At 40.4% G+C, this 21525-nt stretch overlaps 1 pseudogene across 4 annotated transcripts; it reads left to right on the top strand.

Moving 5' to 3' along the window:
- Nucleotides 1–17538: 17538 nt before the first annotated feature.
- LOC103709847 (O-fucosyltransferase 23 pseudogene) lies at nt 17539–21367 on the top strand (annotated as a pseudogene). Of its 4 annotated transcripts, none has more exons than XR_016398318.1 (3): nt 17539–17698; nt 18382–18457; nt 19578–21367. The product of XR_016398318.1 is annotated as an O-fucosyltransferase 23 pseudogene, transcript variant X4 (transcript). The 4 variants fall into 4 exon arrangements; XR_016398316.1 differs by lacking the exon at nt 17539–17698 and adding an exon at nt 17712–17878; XR_016398315.1 differs by lacking the exon at nt 17539–17698 and having other exon boundaries at nt 17711–18457.
- Nucleotides 21368–21525: the final 158 nt, after the last annotated feature.

A 21525-nucleotide genomic window follows, 5' to 3' on the forward strand; every position in this document is an offset into this window, starting at 1 on the left:
GCTTATATATCTAAGGGGGAGCAATTTGTAACAATGAAAACCATCAAATCAAAAAATTTCTATCATAATTCAGAATTTGGCACATATAAATTTAAAATTTGGCACGCTCCTCTCTCACCCCGATACATAAGCTGAAACTCATATTTTATCTCAAATTTTTGAAGTTTCATTGCTAATGAATTATAAATGAAAGGGGGAGCCATTCAAAAAGTCAAATTGGCAAATTTTGAATAATATAGGGGGAGATTTCACAAGTATATATGAAAAGCTGAAATTCTGAAATTCAATCCCTTTTATAAACTGATTTTAAAGACAAGTATCAATAGGCTTATACTCTTTATTTTGTAATCATCAAAAAGGGGGAGATTGAGGATGATAGTGTTATTTTGATGATTAACAAGTAATTATCTAGAGCATGCTATAAGTTAAATTGATACTTCATTTATAAGTTCATTACTCTCAGTACATTTGTTTAATTGAAAATATATATATGGTCTTGTTCATTTGGATGAATCTAACCTTGAGAATGCAGCAAAGTGTGGATTGAGTCGACCCATAGGTTGATTGGGTCGACCCCGGCACATCTAGGAATCATCTGGCACACTCCTGCAAAAACAACACAAATGAACAGTGAGTTGGGTCGACCCAAGGTAAGCATGAGTCGACCCAACCTCCAAAGAACCTCAAAACGCAAAGGAAGAATGCTCACTGGATTCACTGAGAGGGTCGACCCACACAGTGGTTGAGTCGACCCAAGCTTGAGTCGACCCAAACTCTGAGAGGGTCGACCCAAAGGGCAAGACAGAAAGACAGACAGAAAACGGTTCTCTGGAATTACTAAGAGGGTCGACCCAAGAAATGGTTGAGTCGACCCAAGTGAACTTTGAGTCGACCCAAAGAATGGTTGGATCGACCCATGGGAAGGAAGGCTGAAATTGAGGTTTCTGTGGTTACTAGAGGGTCGACCCAAGAAATGGTTGAGTCGACCCAAGGCAAAGTTGGGTCGACCCAAGGACAGGTTGAGCCGACCCAAACACGGGCTGAACATAACGGCTAGTTGTGCAGAAATGCTTTTTGGACTCCCAACGGCTATAAACGGCTAGTTTCTTCAATCCAACGGTCAGAAAGGACTATTTGGAGGTTGGAGAAGTATTTAAGAGGGAGTATTCATCAGAGGAAGCAAGCTTTTGGGAAAATACATCAGGTGCATTCAAGAGAGAACCCTAGCAAGGCAAGCTTCATCCAAGTGCTTCATTCAAGAGTCAAAAGAAAGGGGTTGAGCAGATTCAAAGAGTCATCAAGAGCTCCATCCTCCCTTGAAGAGTGAAGCTTCCTTGACAAAGAAGAGCAAAGCGACTTCAAAGCGATAATTTCTTTCTAACTCTTCTTTGTAGTTCATATTGCTTTATATGCTCATTTAGGAGTTTAAATCTTTTCTTTTCATTTGTTTTAAATACTTTGTAAAGGTTCGTTGGTAAGCCCGCAAAACCAACAAAGGTTTTTGGTAAACCCGGAAAACCAAAGTTGTATAGGTTCGTTGGTGAGCCCGCAAAACCAACAAGGTTTTTGGTGAACCCGGGAAACCAAAGTTGTATAGGTTCGTTGGTGAGCCCGTAAAACCAACAAGGTTTTTGGATTGTGAGCTCGAAAAACAATCCAACTGTAATCCGTGAGATTATAGTGAATTCCCAAGGGTACGCTTGGGGAGTGGACGTAGGTGCTAAGGAGAGCACCGAACCACTATATATTGGTGTGTTTGCATTGTGTTTGTGCTTTCATTTTCCCTTGCTTTATCTTCTATTCTTGTATTAATTTAACTCACTCAAATAACCTAAGAAAGCATCCACCGCACTTAATTACGAAAGTTTTTAAAAGCACTAAAATTTAGAAGAAACCAATTCACCCCCCCCTCTTAGATTGTCACCTTGGGCAACAACCTTTTATGATAGAAGAAACTTATGGATCTGATCCTTGACTTTGCAACCACGCACACGAATGGCCTCTATGAGAAGTACACGCGAAGCCCTAGGTAGATCGTCTTCCGCGGGAGTGCTAGCTCGCGCAGGAACGTTGCAATGGCTGAAGCTTTCTCCTTCTAAACACTCAACCTTTGATTGTTCTTCAAGAAGATGGAGGATGGACGCGAGGAAGAAGGAGAAGAAGGGATGGAGGCCCTCAGAGAATTTTTTCAGAATTTTTTGAAACCTCTAAATATGGTATATCTTGAACCCAAGGCATGTGGGTCTTTTATAGCCAAAAGACCACCCCACGCCTCATACCTAATTTAGCCAACTAATTTGGCTGATAAAATTCCCAAAAAATTCTTGTGGTTTGGTATCTAAGAGGAGATAAACATATCCAAATTTTGTGCATTTTGGATCCCTAAAAGATAGGAATTCATGCATTCAAAGTTCAGCCGCAGCCACCCTATTTCATGCGCCATGCAATCCATACAAATTAGGAAATTCATCTAAATCTTTCTAGAAATATTTAAGGTGCCATTTTTTTAAAAAATATAGCCTCATGCCTCCTCTCTTCTCACGCCAATTTTTGGCCAAAAATAAAGAGGATAGGCATAGAAAATATTGGGGATAAATTAAGGTGTCATTCTTCTCCAAGAAGATAAGGATGGGTTCCTAAAATTTAGGGATTCTTCTCCTTATCCAATTCTGATTATTTGGACTCATAATCCTCATCAAATAAGGTCTTCTAATTGATTTGGATCAAGCCCAATCCAATTGGGTCAAGTCCATCACTTGGGTCAAGCTCAATCTACTTGGGTTGAACCCAATCCAATTAGGTCAAATCCTGATGCAGCCCAAATTGAATCCTATTCAATTTGGCTCAACCTAAGCCCAATTACTCAATCAAATTGAGTTCATTAGCAATATAATTGCTAATTAATCCTCCAATAATTTAATAATTATTTTAATGCAACTTTTGCTTAGGATAATTTGTCAATCGAATTGACCAAATTACCCCTGAATGATTCTTAATCATCAATCAGCTATTTGATCAACCTAGAAACTTCTATGCGTGTGACCTCATAGGTTCGAACCTAAGCCGGTAGTATAGGAACATCTTCCTATACTAATCGATGTGACCATCTAGCAATGGTACCCGACGTCCGGATAGGCCGAATATATGCGAAGCAAATATTCTGGAACCCTGGACTATGGTTACTGTATAATTCAATCCCTTTGACTCCTAATGCCAGGATGACTTAGAGCTCACTGTCAAACCTATAATTAGTACATCCATTATATGATTAACTTTAGATATCCCGTGACTCCTCACTGGAATTACCCTGGCCAAGATTTTCCTAAATTAATCACAAGACATTATCTCCTGTTTCCAGGAGTGGTCAATTCTATCTCGACTCACAACTGACTACGCAAGTACTTGACTGCACTCAGTGACCTTCCGTCACTGAATTAGAAATTCAGATAGTCCGGTACCAAAGTACAGTGAGTTGCTTGCTAGTCACAGGTTGCGATCTCAGGTCAGAGGGCCAAACTTATACCCATATCCACTCGGAACGTCTCTTGATAGTAGAGCGTTCCGGATTTGGTCACGTTCAGTGAAATGTACTCCTACACTTCACCTGTATGGCATACCAGCGTCTCCACACTCCTTGGTTAAGAAGACAACCAACGTATATATCACACAACGACCTAATCTCGATAATGTTGTCGTCCTAGTAACAACGTATCATTTGGTCGCGAACAAGTTTAAGGACTCAAAGATAAATCCTCCTTTATCATAACATAAGTCCTAAGGACTTCATCATATAAGAGTTCATTTGAAGATGAAATGATGAATAATGTCAAATAATACTTTATTAATTTGTCAATTCATTTACAAAATTCAATCATCAATATGCTGATGATTGACATTTAGGATATAATTTCCAACAACTCCCACTTAGCCTAAAGCCAATCGGCACAGTATCTAATACCCATCTTCGACTTGTGTTCGTTGAACTCTTTGATGCCGAGGACTTTGGTAAATGGGTCAGCCGGATTTTCTTTTGTGTCAATTTTCTGAAGATCAATATCACCTCGTTCTATAATCTCTCGAACCAGGTGATAGCATCGTAGAATATACTTGGTCCGCTGATGTGCTTTAGGTTCCTTTTTCTGAGCTATGGCTCCAGTGTTATCACAAAATATAGGAACTGGACCATCAATGGAAGGTGCCACTCCCAGCTCGGTGATGAACTTGCGCAACCATACGGCTTCCTTGGCTGCATCAGATGCTGCGATGTATTCTGCTTCACATGTAGAATCTGCCACTGTATGCTGCTTGGAACTCTTCCAGTAGATGGCCCCACCCTTAAGAGTGAAGATATATCCTGACACGCTCTTGCTATCATCTTGATCTGACTGAAAACTTGAATCAGTATATCCCTCAAGTTTTAAGTCAGAATCACCGTAGACAAGCCACTGATCTTTAGTATTTCTTAAATACTTAAGGATGGTTTTTACAACCTTCCAGTGGTTGCTACCTGGATCAGACTAGTATCTGCTCACTACTCCTAGTGAGTATGCCACGTCTGGTCTAGTACATGTTATGGCATACATTATAGATCCCACTGCCGAAACATATGGAATTCTATCCATACTCTCTCTTTCTTGAGAGGTTGTCGGACAATCCCTTTTAGAGAGGTTAATTCCATGGTCCATTGGAAGATAGCCTTTCTTGGAATTAATCATACTGAACCTTTTCAGTATAGTATCAATGTATGTGGATTGGGATAATCCAAGCAATCTTCTAGATCTATCTCTGTAGATCTTCATCCCTAGGATGTAAGATGCTTCTCCCAAATCCTTCATGGCAAATTGAGATATGATAGCCAAACCATTATTCCTTGTATTGCAGGAATGTCATTTCCGATTAAAAGAATGTCATCCACATATAAAACAAGAAATATGATAACTGATTCATTTGCCCATTTATAAATGCAAGGTTCCTCTTCATTCTTAATGAAGCCATACGATTTGATCACCTTATCAAATCGTATGTTCCAACTCCGTGAAGCTTGCTTTAATCCATAAATGGATTTTTGAAGCTTGCACACCTTAGACTCATCTGCAGATATAAAACCTTCAGGTTGCATCATATACACCTCCTCTTCTAAATCTTCTAGAAAAGCAGTCTTTACATCCATTTGCCAGATTTCATAATCTAAGTGTGCTGCTATCGCAAGCATAATCCGAATGGATTTGAGCATTTCCACAGGAGAAAACGTTTCGTCATAGTCAAGACCATAACGTTGACGATATCCTTTGGCAACTAGACGGGCTTTATAGGTCTCTACCTTTCCGTCTGCGCCCCGTTTCTTTTTGAAAATCCACTTACACCCATGGGTTTAATTCCTTCAGGTGGGTCAACTAATGTCCATACATCATTGACCTTCATGGATTCCATTTTGGATTGCATGGCTCCAAGCCATGCATCAGAGTCATACCTCTGCATCGCATCCATGTAGGTGATCAGATCCTCATCGTTTTCATCAAGTTCGACAGGATCCCCGTTCCGGACCAAGAAACCGTAGTATCTGTCCGGCTGACGTGGTACTCTACCTGATCGCCTTAATGGTGCATCTAAGATGGGTTCTGGATCTGATCTAATCAAATCCGACTCAATTGGTTCAGTGGATGGTGTCGGATCTTCTACATGTTGAACTTTCCTAAGCTCAACATTAGAGCTTTTAGTTCCTTCACTAAGAAATTCTTTCTCTAAGAAAATATTTCTGTTGCTTACAAACAACTTTTGTTCTTCAGCAAAGTAGAAGTAATATCCTTTAGTTTCTTTAGGATAACCAACAAAGAAACATCTGTCAGACTTGGGTTCAAGTTTGTCTGTCGTCAAACATTTAACGTACGCTGGACACCCCCAAATCCTAAGGTGAGAGAGCATCGGCTTACGTCCAGTCCATCTCATGTGGTATTTTATTTACAGACTTACTTGAAACCTTATTTAGAATGTAGCAGGCTGACTCAAGAGTATATCCCCAAAAGGATATGGCAGATCAGCAAACCCCATCATGGATCGAACCATGTAGCCTGACTCAAGAGTATATCCCCAAAAGGATATGGTAGATCAGCAAACCCCATCATGGATCGAACCATGTCTAACATAGTTCGATTTCTCCTTTCTGATATACCGTTATACTGTGGTGTACCAGGAGGAGTCCATTGAGAGAGAATCCCATTTTCTTCTAGATATGTCAAAAACTCACTGGTGAGGTATTCACCTCCTCGATCTGATCGAAAAATTTTAATACTCTTTTCAGTTTGTTTTTCTACTTCATTACGATATAATTTGAACATTTCAAATGATTCAGATTTATGTCTCATTAAATAGACATAACCATACCTAGAAAGGTCGTCTGTAAACGTAATAAAATATGAATACCCACCTCTAGCATTTGTGCTCATTAGCCCACAAACATCAGAATGTACAAGGGTCAATAAGTCACTGGCTCGTTCACCTTTTCCGGTAAAAGGTGATTTGGTCATTTTACCAAGAAGACATAATTCACAGGTTGTCAATGATTCACAATCATTAACATCGAGGATTTCCTCTTTACTTAACCTGTTCATCCTATTCTTGTTAATATGTCCTAGCCTATGATGCCAAAGATAGACATCCATGACATTATCTATTCTAGGGCGCTTATTGGACTTGTACATTACATGAACAGGCTGTGACAAAATGTAAATGCCATTACTCAGAGTTCCATTCATTACAGCAGCACCATTCCAAATGATATTACAATAATTTTTTTTTTATTGATATTTCACTTGAAACTTTACTAAATTAGATTTAAAAGCTCTCTATCATTTTTTTTACTATAAATTTTATCTCGTTGTTAATCATTAGAAGTCGTCTTGATCTCATTCTCTCAATATATTATGAATGTATCGAGGGTGTCGTATTTATTAGTGATATATCATGTTAAACTGTATTTTTAATTTGATGTTCCCTTAATTGTTGTGTTAATCATCGAAATAACACTATCATCCTCACGTTGCGACCTCAGGTGAAACTTCGTGTGCGGCCTCAGGAGCAGCTTCAGAAGCTTGTTCATGAGCACCTTCGGCGGCTTCTCCAAATGGGGCCTCGCGAGCAACCTGCTCAGCCCCCCCGATCTCGATCTCGGTGGCTGTAGCTCAGGCTCGCCTTCGGGTTTCTCATGCGTACTATCGAGCGCGCCCTCATCCTTAGGACTTCCGGGTTCGATGTCATCCACAACGACCCCTAGACGAGGCTGAAGACTATGGAGGTCGAGCTTGGGGCAAATCCTCAGCATCTGCCTCCGGAAATCTTCGATGCCACGGATGTGCCCATCAACCGCCTCCTCCTCTAGCAGCTCCCGAAATTCGTCTGACTCACGGAAGATCTGCACCGCATTCCGAGCCTGCTCCAGCGCCTTCTTCTCTCAAGCTTCAAGTTGCTCGATCTTCAATCGAAGGACCCCCGCCTCATATTTTAGGCCGACGAGCTCAGAGCGAGCGTCAACCAAACATGCCTCAGAGGCACGAAGCTCTGACCTGGTCAGAGCTTGTGAGGCCTCTTCCTCATCAAAGTGCTCGGCCTTGGATCGAAACTCGGCCTCAGCAGCCTCCATTCTCGCAGTGGCCTCCTTCGCTCGGCCTCGGCCTCACCGAGCTTCCTCTCGGCGTCCTCCTGCCCCTTCTGGCTCCTCTGAGCCTGATGCTGGCACTCGGCCTCCACGGCGACCAGCATGTCAATCTCATGGAGGTGCTGTGGAAAAGAAAATGAAAGTGAGCCGAGATCGAAAACTTAGAAGAATATGAAAACCAAAGCAGGAAGACAACTTACTCGGACGGCGGAGCAGTAAGCTTGGTCAACTGGAAGCAATGTGCAGCGAACAACCTCGCGCAGCGAACAACCTCCAGCTTCGAGCTCGGCACGGTCAGCTGGAAGCAACGCGCAGCGAACAACCTCGCGCGCGACGTCACTATTATGGAGGGCCGAGTCATCCTATAGACCGACCACTCCGGGCAGAAGGGCCTCCTTTCAGAGCAGCCCCCAGTCTTCGACGATCTCGAGAGGTTGACCCTTGAAGAGCTCGGGAGGCTTGGTCTTGAAGAGCTCGGCACAGAACGATGAGAAGAGCTCGGGACCCCGAGATCGCTGCCCGGCTCGGGACCCGAGCGCCGCAAGCGGATGACCTAGCGGGGTCGCTGAGAAATCGGGGTCGAGCACGCTGGGGTCGCTGGATCTCTTGCAGCCCCGGATGAAGTTGCGCGCTCGACGAGGGGAGCTTCCTCCGGTTTGCGCTCCCCAGTCTTCTTCTTGCTGTTTTTCCGAACGAGCTTGGAAATCTCAGCTTCGAGGTCCTTAACCTCGATACCGGCTTAGCCTTCTTCTTGGGCATGGGGTGAGCTCCGCCGGCTTTGGCTGCCCTCTTCTTGTACCTGGCGAGGAGAGGCGCATTACTAGACACCATCCCTACAATGTCTGAAAGGAAGAAAGAACTCAAGTGTCAGACCGACACCAAAAAAAAGAGGAAAGGAAAAAAGAATAAGAGAAAATAAATAAAATGAAGGACGATGAAAAAGGGATAAGTGGTACAACCGCCCTTACTCTCAAGGCTCGCCGAGCTCAAGCCGACATTTACTAGGGCCTCCTCGCTCAGGAGGTCGTTCAGAGAGATATCCCCCTTCAGACCGCAAAGAGCCTCAAGGATCTTCTACTCGCTCATGGTCAGCTCGGGGACCCTATTGTTGGCCTTGACTATAGGCTGGCCCCACGACGGGTTAAACCCCCACGGACGCTCGGAGGAAAAAAAGAAGAATTTCTCCTTCCATCCACGGATGAAGGTAGGAGCACCTCGGAACAGCGGCCTACCTTCTCGAAGGGCAAAGTATAGCCACCCTACATCCGCGGGGTTAAACTTCAGCATATAACATCCACGGAAGATATTGACCGAGGTCGGTATGCCATGAGCAAGGCGAGGGATAAAAAACCAATTATTATCCTCCATAAGTTCGGAGCGAGCTGCGCTGGGACGAGGCGATACTTCTCCAGGAGCTCGCTCATGAACTCGTGCAGGGGACTTCTCAGGCCGGCTCGAAGTGTCTCCACATACACTGCGACCCGACCGGGAGGGGGCCTAGTAACTCGGTCCCACAACCCTGCGAATTCGAGCTCGAATTTGCACGGAAAGAAGAACTGGGTCCAAATCGTGCCCAATTCTTCTCTGGACAAGCTCGACCCGATCCCATCTGGACCATTGCTCACCTCAGGCCCAAGCTCCTTCCCCCGAGAAGGAGAAGCCCCCGCAAAGGAAGAATTGCTGTTTGACATTGTCTCACTCACAGTACTAAAAAGAAGAAAAGAAGAAAAATGGAGGAACAGAGAAGAAAGACTGACAATCCTCCGAGCGAACATGAAAAGAAAAACCTACCATGGACCTCGCTGAAAAGGCTAATGGTCAAAAGCAAAGAACCAAGGGGAATCACCAAAGAACGCCTTGAAGCACCCTCGAAGAAAGCTAAGTAATGATCGGGAGAAGAAGAAAGCAAAAGAGGAAGAAGACAAGAGCTACGGTGGCTAAATAAAGGCTTTTAGGGCCAGGCCAAGGGTGTATATAGACCCTTCCAACGATTCAGATCGACAAGGACAAACCGCGCCTCCCATCCAGATCACGCCACATGTTGACCTTAGAAACCGAAGCAACGTATCAACTTGGATCGGCGCTTTAAAAGCAAAATTGAAGCGGCGTCTCGTTGGACACTGGAGCCTCATCATGAACCCACGGCTCGAAACCTCCTCGAAAAGCAAAAAGCCGCCGCCTCGTGTTATCATTGAAGACGTCCTAAAGCACTCAAAACAGCGGAACAATTTAAAGCCGCCTGATCTCGCCGACACGACAGAAATAGCTACTACCTTCGCCCGCGCTCGAAAATGGCTCGAACTTGGAAGTCGGGGAGTAATGTTGGGAGAAAAATGGACCACTCCAAGCACGTGGTCAAATCGCTGGCACTCGATGACGAATGTGACGACAGCAACCATACTCTCGGCAATCACGACCTCAAAGCGCCCGACCTCAGAATGCCCGACCTCAAAGCGCTCGGTCTTGGCATCGACAACCACAGAGCTCACAACCTCGATCTCGGCATGACCTTGGCAGGCACGGTCTCGGCAGAGTTGAGCCCGATCGACCTCATGGCCAAGAAAGACCCAGTCAAAGGAAGACGTAAACCTCCCCACTACACCGAAAATCAAGCCCTCCATCTTCGAGATCAAATCCCGCGATCTCTACCTTAACGGCTGTCAACATTTGAATACACATGATCTCAACGGATCGCCAGCTAGCCCGAAATCTCGAATCGTTTATGGTAACTCATTGATTCGCGTAATCACGCCCGATCACAAATAACTGCTACATCCCCTACTATAAAATGGGGGGAGAGCTCTAGGTAGGGGACTTTTGGGCTTCCTTCCCGGGCCATCACTTCTCTCTGTTACTTCTCATTATTATCCCTCTCCATTAAAAATTCCCTCTAACTTAAGCATTGGAGGGCCTGCGCTGGAACCCCCAGCCCGCAGGCTTCTTGCAGGTCCGCCGGAGACAGCCATCAGCCGTCGTACCACCAGCCGGAGCTCCTCCACCTCGGTCCGCGGTCGCCACCGAGTCCAAATTCTAGCAACAAGTAGGATAGGTATTATGGATGTAAAGGTGATGAGATAGTGAAAAGCACATATTTGTGTGTATTAGTGACTTTTAATTATTTTGGAGTAGTCGATGACCTAGTGTACTATGGCTTGGAGATTGGGGATTAGGTTTTAAAAATCTATTTGGCCTAAGATTATAAAAATATTACCTGAATACTAGCAACATTGGTAAAAAGAAGTGAACTAGAATCCGATTGACCAAATTTTAAGTCAGTCTCAGTCAGTGCTAGTCGGATGATAAGGGTTTGATACCTATAATCCAAGCTAGTAGACATTATCTATTATGTCTAAGCACTTAAATATCAAATATCATATGATTTAGGAACCTCTAGCCTATGAATCAAGTGGTTAAAAGATATACATTATTTCATCTTATTTAAATTATCTTTTTTTTCTAAAATTTTATGTATAGATTTGGAGTATCCAAATTATATAATTTTTCTATTTAGAGATAAAAAATATATCGAATTGTTTCTCATTGGCGTCAAAAATCCATCCAATTAGGATTGATTAGATTTAACTTGAAATTCGGTAGAGTAGGTTCTAATCAACCTTTTCTGTAAAAATATTTGTTAATATGGCATAGGACCAACATCCGTATCATGGATAGACAGGTGGCAAGCAATTTTGAAAAAAATTGATTTTGGAGTAGTTACAACTCTACAATTAAGAAGATCTAGAAACAGAATGATGGTCATAGCTCATAAGGAAGGAGTTATAGCTCATCTCTTGATTTTTGCCTCCAACTATAACACACTCATGCTCCTTCGCTTATATAAACAAGTCCAAGGGACCTCAAAGGGAGGAGCTCTTATAGCTAGAAATTCTCATAGCTCAAAGATCTTATGGTGAGAGGCTCTCAAGTCCTGATCCATTGTCTGCTTTTCTTTCTTGCAGCTCAGTAGGTCTATGAGCTGCCAATGCTGGAGAGAAGGCCGAGGCCAAGATGAAGGCTAAGGTCGAGGTAAGGTAAAAGCCGAGGCTGAGATGAGAAGGCAAAGGTAAGGAGCCCATGACCTAGGTGAGAAGCCAGCGACCGAGGTGAGGAGCCCGAGGCCGACTAGAGGAGGCCAATCAGAAAAAGACAATATTACATACTAATCTTTTCTCTTATATTTTTTATTTTCTAATGTTATTCCAAAACCCTTCCCGACTTAAGTATCAGAGGGCCCGACTGGAGCCAATCTGGCAAGATTTTCTCTTCTTTTGTATGCAGATCAACATATCTTCATGGATTGACTAGCACTCTCCAAACTTCCATAGTTGGACAGGATTTTGGCATTAACAGCATGGCGTTATTTGTGGGAAAGCGGATAAAAAGCTATGTCGCCTAAAAGAAGGAATCACTCCGACATTAACTAGAATGGCAGCATAACTGCCAAGAGCTAAACCTATGGTTGGCCAACTTTACTGCCTTCAAGGGTTTAAGGTCCAAGAAAATCCATCTCCATCGTAGCCATCCACCATAGTGACACTTTGGTTGGGCCCATTTAACCATCCTCATGAATTTGGGGACCGAGGAGATCCATCTCTCATAGCCATTAGCCAACGAGGTAACTTGTTACCCAAGACCGAAAAATATGGTCGGGCCAACTTTGCTGCCTTGAGAGGTTTGGGGTCTGATGAAATCCATCTCTATCGTAGCCATCGACCATAGTGGCACTTTGATCGGGCCAACTTTACCACCCTTAGGGGTTTGGGGTTCGAGGAGATCCATCTCCCATGGCCATCAACCATAGCGGCGACCTAGCAATGTTAAGAGTGAAGGACAAAAGTCCGAGCCGACCATAATTACTTCAAACCTCTCCGAGCTAAACTCCTATAACCCAACGTCTTCAGGCTGGAAATAGATATTTTGGGATAAGAAGCTGACCTTGAGTTCGCTAAGCCAACCTCAAATACAGACATCATAAGTTATGAACAAAAATAAAATTGCTTTCAGTAACACTCAAAATATTTGATCATGAAATTGGTCAATGAGCCATCTGACTACTTCCTTCAGTCGAGCTAGAAAAAACGACTTAAGATTGGAAGTGGGAGGTTTATGATATGGCATAAAACCGATCTGCCTATCGTGGATGGACGCGTGGTAAGCAATTTTGAAAAGATTTGAATGCTGGACAGTTACAGCTCTACAATTAAAAGGATCCAAAAACAGAAGAGTAGTTATGGCTCATATGAAAGCAAATTATAGCTTATAAGGATGGTTATGACTCATAAGGACGGAGTTAAGGCTTATCCCTTGATTTCCACCTCTAGTTGTAATGGACTCATGCTCCCTCACCTATATAAATAGAACCAAAGGACCCCAAAGAGAGCTCTTATAGCTATAAGTTCTATAGCTAAAAGCTCCAATAGCTCAAAGCTCTCATGGTGAGGGCTCTCAAGCCCTCATCCATCATTCTGCTTTTCTTTATTGCAGGTCAGCAAGTCTATGAGTTGCCAAGGCCGAGATGAGAAGGCCGAGGCCGAGGTGAAGGCTAAGGCCGAAATGAGATAAAAACCAAGGCTGAGGTGAGAAGGCCGAGGTGTGAAAGCTAAAGCTAGGGTGAAGGTTGAGGTCGAGAAGATGTCCAAGGCCAAGGTGAGAAGAATGAGGACGAGGTAAAGACTGAGGTTGAGGTGAGGCCGAGGTGAAGGCTAAAACTAAGGTGAAGTCCGAGGCCGAGGTAAAGAGCCCAAGGCCAAGCTCCTAAAGGCCAAGCTCCCAAAGATCGAGCTCCCAAGGATGACTAGAAGGCCAACCTGGTAAGGCCGAGATAAAAAAAAACTGAGGTAAAAAGGCCAACATGATAAGACCGAGGTGTAAAGGCCGAGGTGAAAGGCAGAGGTAAAAATGCTGAGGTGAAAGGGTGAGGTAAAAAAACTGAGGTGAAAGGCTGAGGTAAAAAGGCCAACTAGAGAAAGGCAAATTTTGCACTAATTTTTTTCTCATTTTTTTTTATTTTCTGCTAAAGCTCTTCTTGACTTAAGAATCAGAGGGTTTGACTGAAGTTAATTTGGCGAGCTCTTATCTTCTTTTTGTATGCAAATCAGTAGCTCTTCACAGATTGACTGATATCTTCCAGATCTCCATCGTCCGACAAGATTTTGACATTAAGATATATTACCTAATGTTTTAAACTAATCAATGTTTTTAAAGAAGAAGCTATATGGGTGAAAGAGCAAAGAAGCTTCCAAAAAAGTGGCCTCGATGGTAACAGTTTGAAATAATACAAGGAAAAACTAAAGAATACCTGAAAGTATAAAGATTCCGGTCTCCACGGTGCCGACAATGCGTCCAAGGAGACGTCGCTTGTGCTTTCGAAATGTCTGTTTGACGTCACTATCAAACAGTGTTTTCAAATTCTACCTTGTCGGCTATCCTTTTTAAACAATGCATGTCCTTTTTCCACGTGGGCATGCAAAGGACACCTCCGTTTACATTTAGCTTATTTATTTATAACTTATTACAATTCATAACAACGATCGCAATATATGTTACTAAAAATAATTTTAAACCAAATATCATATATTTTATTAATCTCTAATCTATATAGTATAAAAAAATATTTTTATTATGCTTATATTATACTAAAGTATATAATAAAATATTTAAACTAAGAATCTATCTTACTTACCATGATTTTAATTATATATACCAATAAATTTTAATACTTAGATTATAGCAACATTTAATTTTTATTATTTTTATTATTTTAATCTTTTTTTTGTTAACATATAGATTGAAGATAACCAAAATATACGAATTTTGATCTATAAATATTTTTAGTATATAAATCAAATTAATGATGTAGATCTTTAATTTAAATATTATATTATTGATTTTAGAATCGAAAAAAGTAGATATTTTCTTCTTTTAAAGAGCATAGTTTATATACATGTACAATATAAATGTATAGATAATAATGTTATAAATTGATGCTATGCTCTCCTAACATTCACTTTCTATTAATTCAATCTTACATCTTGTACGGGATAATAAAATGAGTTCATAAAACACTAATGGCAGATTTGCTGCCAATTACAGAATGCAAGTACAAAGAAACAATTGTAATTCAGTTCACACTAATTCCTTGAGCATTTCTAGTTTGTCATCCAACATTATTTAATTAGGCAGACAAATTAGTAGTTAGATTGTTTTTTATCCATTGATCCATTATCTTTTTGGATTTTTTGAATGAATACCCTTCTAAAAATTCAAATTTGTGTGAATACACTCTTAAAATTTATATTTATTTCCATACTCTCATAAAACATTATTTTTCCAAAAATGCTCCTAATATAATGGTTCTTCTAACACCATTAATAAAAACCATATTTATTTTAATTAAAAATAAAATAAAATTTTAAAATTACTTTTTTCTCTTCCATTGCGATCATCTTATAAATGTTTTTTTTTTCACATCTACCCATTAAGGGTATTATTTAAAACCGTTAATTTTTTAATGACGTTAGATGGCGTGGGTACATATAAAAAAATAAGAATAAAAAAAAGAGTATAATAGAAAAAATTGTTTTACGAGGATATACGTGCAAATATTAATTTTGAGAGGATATTTATGCAAAATTTAATATTTAGGATGTAAAAACTCCCTATCTTTTTCTACCAATGAGTTGCCCCTATAAATTTCTAAAGAATCAGAAGAATCAATTAGAAAAGAGGGAAGGGGGGGGGGGGGGGGGGGGGGGGGGGGGGGCTGAAATCATGGAATACAACTTTGAATACTTACATGAATGGTTTTATTCAGAGTTCTTAGTGTAACCTACACGAAACATCTCAACCACATATATGGCTTCGTTATTATGCAGCTTCATGAGCATTTGGCACTGATGTTGCACAGTAATAAAGACTACATTTAGCTTTATGCCAAAGGGAGAGGCTGAGTTGTTGGATTGCCCTAATAACTCCAACTATATAAATCATAAAGCAATTCAAAGTATTATTGGTTTTATTTGGACTTTTCATGCATGGAGAAAAATAAATCATCTACGATCATGTCCCACCTACAATCATTTGATAGTACCTACAAGTGAAATGGATTCAACTTGCTGCTAACAACCGTTTGAAGCATTTCTCTCTTCTTTTTTTTTTCCCCAAAAGACAGCCAAGAATCAAGCAATAATGCACCTGGCATGGTAAACTCCTCTAATCCCAAACACTAGATAGTATTTATTATCGCAAATATTAGTGACCACATTTTATTGTCGCTATTATCATAAATATTAGTGGCCATGGTCTCGTAATTATTGAGTCGACTAATAGCGACCAACTTTAAGAGCCGTAACTACTACATCAGTGATTTGAGTATTAGTGTAGAGTCACTAAAATTATTTGCGGCAAACTTTTGCATTTTTAGTGACAAACTTTTTATTGCCACTAAAACTCTAATTTCTTATGCTTGTGTAAGTTATTAATTTGCAAACCAACCCAAGTTATTGAGCACAAAATCTAGTGAAGCTAGCAAAGGGCAAACCACATATTCCAAGTGAAAGCTCTACCTACTCCATAAAAAGGAACAAAAAAATACAATTATAACTCGGCCCGCCCTGTTTAAAACAAAGGTTTTGTTGAGAGGTAGGAAGCAAACTGGCTCTAGGGGGTTGTACGTTTCCGGGCGAGGTTGACAACCAAAAGCCAAAGAAAAGGCGGAAGCATTTTGTTCCTTGATTCCTTCCACCAGTCCTTTAGGAATTCCCTTTCTGTAGGGCCCACGGCCCACGAGAAAGCCCTAGAAGATGCTTGTGACCATGACGGCGGCCACCATAGTTGGCCTTATTTGCCCTCACCTAGTTTCCAAATAGTTAGTGTACCCCACCTACTTAAGACCAATAGATTTTTTTTTATATTCTTTTTTTATTATTTTTTCGGTTAAAGTCATTAGCAATAAATTTGAACCATTAATATGTTGGACTTTGTAAATGTAGCAAAGACCGAGGTCATCATTTTCAAACAACCATAGTTGCCACCAAGAAAAATGATGTGAGAAACAATATATAAAATAGAAAGCTGAAAATAAGGGTCATAATTAAATGAATTTAGATAGTCTATTTTGTGGGGTATCTTGTTTCATGGACCTAATGAATTGATCAAAATATGGCAGTTAAACTAGTTTGGATCGGTGGGAAGGTGCACTAGCAGGACAACAGTTATTATCACTGTTACAAATTAAGTTCTAGAATTTATTAATTTAAAGATTTAACGAATATTTTTAATTTAATTTTTATGTTTTCATTGATATGCATGCATGCAAAATTGGTCCTCCCGTATGATACAGAAAGGAATAGGTTCTTATTAAGTGTTTCATTCTCAATCAGATTAAAAAAAAATTATTAAAAAAAAATTAGATAAAGATCTCAGGAATTAGGTCGACGATCCTAGCGACCTTCTTCTTTTTGCTCTAGCTACCTCGCTCTCCTCTTTTGGCATTCTCTTCCGCCTCCAATTCTGCCAAATTCCATGGATCATTCGCCCCAAAGAGTAAAATTATTCAATGCATTTCTATATCGTTCGACATGATTCACCTGTAAATTAGCATAATTTAAACAGTTTGATTCTACAAGTTTATGGAAGAGCCATTTCTACATGGTTCTTCTCATGTTTAGTGTGGTTGAGGAATTTAACAACTTAGATTGATTGCCACGGTGGAAGCTGACAATGGGGCAACAATCTGAAACATATTTATAGATTGATTTTTCTATAAAAGGAAAAATTATAGATTGATTTGTCTGACAAAAAGGGCAACTTCCTCTCCCAAGAAATCAGAATCAATCCCACATGGTCCACTGAAGGCGCCCAAACAAGATTGAAAAAAAAAAAGTCTCCAAATTAGCTGCCAGCTGGCCCTCATGGAGGCCAAGGCCACAAAATAGAAGGGCATATTGGGGACCCCAAAAGAGGGAAGTGAGGCCTTCCCCACACGTGCCAACTGTTTCATTTTGGCTCTTCCTTCTTTTTCTGATTGATCCCAAGCACAAAAGCAAGGTACATTTCTCTCTGTCTCTCCAAATTTAACCCCCAACATTCTGCAGCTGCAATCCCTCCACTTGTTTCCTTATTCATGTCCAATTGTCCATGAGAGCCCTCCCCTTCCCCATCCCTTTTCTATGTGATTTGTTGACTGGTTTTCTCCAAACTTGCGCATTAAAGAGGCTGGGTGTCAGGGTGTGTTTTTGTGGTGTTGGAGTTTGCATTATACTTTCATGATATCAATTTCCCCTCAATCATTTCTAGATGCGATATGCGGTTTTGTGTTGGATTGGAACCTGTTTCTTTCTTTTGTGTTGGATTGGAACCTGTTTCTTTCTTTCTTTTTCTTATATACATGGATTTGAGTGGAAAGTGGTTTTTTTTTTCTTTAATTTATAAAGCCAGATGGGTTGACCTTACCAGTTACACATTCATGGCAAGATCTTGTCGTTGTTTGAATTATATCTAGGTGTTAAAATTCATGGTTATGTGTGATGGGGGCTTCTGGTTTGGAGATTGGATTGGGTGGATTTTTTTTTTTTTCAGCTTTTCTGTTTTGATTGAGAAGGATTTCCTTATAACTATCCTATATGATGTGCTGGTTGATTGCAGAGGCTCAGATTTAGATGTTATATAGAGTTTTTTCATTTCCGATTATAAATAAGGTGGCTTTTGGGGACTTTTTTTTTTGGGTGCAGGTATGAGTACGAAATGGGTTTTCTGCAGCTTGGATTGGGTCAGAACTTGAATTTTTTCCATCGTTTTTTGAGGGAGGTAATTTTTCAGCATCTCTCTCTATTTATTTTTGGTTGGGGTTGGGAGGTCTTGTTGGATAAATGGGGATGGGAATTAACTTTTGTTGTCACTTTTGGTTTATGTCATGAATGTGAAAAGTCAGGGGACTGCTGGGACTTGAAATGGGTGAACAATCCTTTTTTAAAATATTTTGTTAACGTAAATGAGCTTCTCTTGAATTCTTTTATTGGGAAGTTGCAGAAGATAAGAATTTAAAAGTTTTTCTGTAGCTAATCTTTGAGAGGTTCTCTTTTTTCTTTTTGTATAAATTATTGGAAACTGTATAAGGATTCTCCAGTTCAGGATACTTTCTCAGTCCTTTTTAAGTACAATTTGTTTTTCTTTTTAATGAATAGGAAGGAGGAGCTCTGAAGTGTGCTTTCTTTCTCTCTTTTTTTCCTTAGGGCTGGATTGAAGGCTTTAATCACTAGGAATATAGTTTTGATTTTCATCTTGGGATTTTTTTTTTCTATTCCCTTGAATTATTTTTTATAAAATATACTTTTCTTAGATTTTTTTTATGGGTAATTTTGGACCATAGGATCTTTTGAAGTTGGGCTTTTGGGAGGGGATTGTTTGAATGGTAGTTGTAGGAGGATTTAGATGCTTCAAGTTACTAAAGCATATCCTCTGGTTTTGCAAGAAATTTATAGAATGGGTTAATGGCTTTCAATGGAGCTACTGTATTGTCTTGAGAATGTAAGAGGTGAAGATTTTGGAGCTTAGAAACATGAAAATGTTTTTTCTTGAGTTTTACTAATTAATATTCGCTGAGGAAATTAGGTCTTTTAGAGATTGGGAAGCATATAATTTGAAAGATTTCTCTTTCTTAATCGTATGCTATGTGGTTCTCATTCATTATTATAATGAAACCTGAGGTGATTTGCCACTGTTATGCTTCTTTTTTTTTTTTGAAAAAAAAATGATGTTTATGTGTTTTGGGGTTTGTTGAAAGTAATGATGGCATGTTTTAGGCTAAATATATGTATGGAGTAAAACTTTTTTGGAGCTTCGGCTATGGTGAGCAATGAATATCTATTCCTCAAGAAAAATAGAATGTAGATTTCTGAATCCTTTTTTCTTCACTTTTAATTTGCAGAAGAGGAGGAAACTGAAGATTGGAGAAGTTCTATTTCAAGGGTTAAGGCTGGATTCAGATGCATGTTCTATTTCTTCACCTCCTTTTCCTTTTATACAAAGATCCATGAGAACAAGTGGACCTTCTTGGGTTTGGGACATCATTACTGTCTGTGCATGCCAAGGTCATAAGAGAAGATTCAGGCAAAGTAGAATCATTGGATGAGAAAGTATGATCTTGATGGATCTCGCAAATTGTAAATTTCTTAAGCTAATCAGCTGCCTTATGAAGCCAATGATATGCAGGTTCTTTGTACTGGCAGTCATCATTCTTCTATTCAGAACTGTTCTTCTTTCTCCTCTCCATGGTTTTCATTGGTTTCAACAGAGGGGCTCTTATTGGGTAACCACCTCCACCGCTTCTAACTTGCAGCTAGATGTCAGAACAGACAAATTCCTTGAGGTTCCTCAGATTATTTGGGGTCTAAACAATCAAAAAATAGCACTTGCAAGAGCCATTTTGACTGCTAGATTCCTGAATCGTACTCTTCTAATGCCTAGCTTGAGTGCTTCTCTGTTCTACAAAGAAATAGACTTACTGGAACCAATTTCATTCGATAAGTTATTCCATTTTGAGAAGTTTAATTACCTCTGCAACAGTTTTGTCCGATTGGGTCGTTATTCTGATCTTTTGAATCAAACCGAGCCATTTGAGCTCCAGAAGGGGAGTGGTAGGAAGTGGACTAAAGAGCGAGACTTGAGTCAGTTAAAACAATGCAGAAAGCACCCGATCGACAAGTTTGAAGTAATTCGGATTGTTGGAAAGCATCCCTTCCTTTGGCATGACCATTGGCCTGTCAAGGACTATGCAAAGATCTTTGAGTGCCTAGTATTGGTTGATGAGATAGAAAATGAGGCGATGAAGGTTATATCCAGGATCAGAGAGATAGGGGCTAAGGCAAGAAGTAAGGTTGGTGCTGCTAAAGAATTCAACTCAGATGGTTCAGTAGACCAACCTGTGCCTTACATAGCTGTCCACATGAGGATAGAGAAAGACTGGATGATCCATTGTAAGAAGTTGGAGCAAAAATCTAATGTCAATCAGATCTGCAGTAGTAAAGAGGAGATTATAGAAAGGGTAGCCCACATCACTGGCCTACGACAGCCAGCTGTGGTTTATCTTGCAGTCGCCGACAGCCTCTTAGAAGATGGTTCTATATTGAGTGGTTGGAAAGACGGTCTTCTTCCTTACGATAAAAAGAGATTGGGGGTCTGGGATATCTATAAGAAGTACCCTTACCTTATAAAATCTGCAATTGACTGCGAGGTTTGCTCAAGAGCCGATGTCTTTGTCGGCAACAGTTTCTCTACATTTTCCAGCATTATAGTGCTATCAAGGACACAAAAGCTGATTGGATTGGGTATTACAAGGGCATGTGGAGTTGGTGTCAGGCCTGCTTCATATGCTTACAATATCTTGGGAGAATCCAGGGGCCCAAAGATGTGGATGACAGACGTGTCTGCTCCAAGCCTTCAAAGCATAAGCTATGGGACCAACAATGTCTCATGCTATAGCAACTGGAAAGCAAGGCTATTCTAAAGCTGAGTTCAGGGAATGAAAGGTGTATATTTAGGGAGAGGAATTCTTTTATTCTATCTCATACCAATTAGGTTTACTAGTGGTGTTGAGCTCTTTTGGATCTGTCTTCTAAAGCTCACTCGTCAGGCAGATCTGTGTGTACATGCAATTATTGACTTCTACTCAACAGATGATACAACTTTTTTATGCACAACATTTCATAATGTTGTTCATGTTGAATTTTTTATGTTTTTCCTCATAATGGTTGCTGATCTTTAGTTTAGCCCCAATCAAATATTGATAGACATTCAACCTGAAAATCTTTTTTGTTTGAAGAAGAAATTGTTGCTTCTTGCTTTATTTGTAAGATTGATTCATGTTTTTGGATACA

This window comes from Phoenix dactylifera, chromosome 14 (assembly GCF_051530095.1).
Source record: "Phoenix dactylifera cultivar Ajwa chromosome 14, Ajwa_hap1_PhDact_Kaust_v1.1, whole genome shotgun sequence".
NCBI lineage: Eukaryota > Viridiplantae > Streptophyta > Magnoliopsida > Arecales > Arecaceae > Phoenix > Phoenix dactylifera.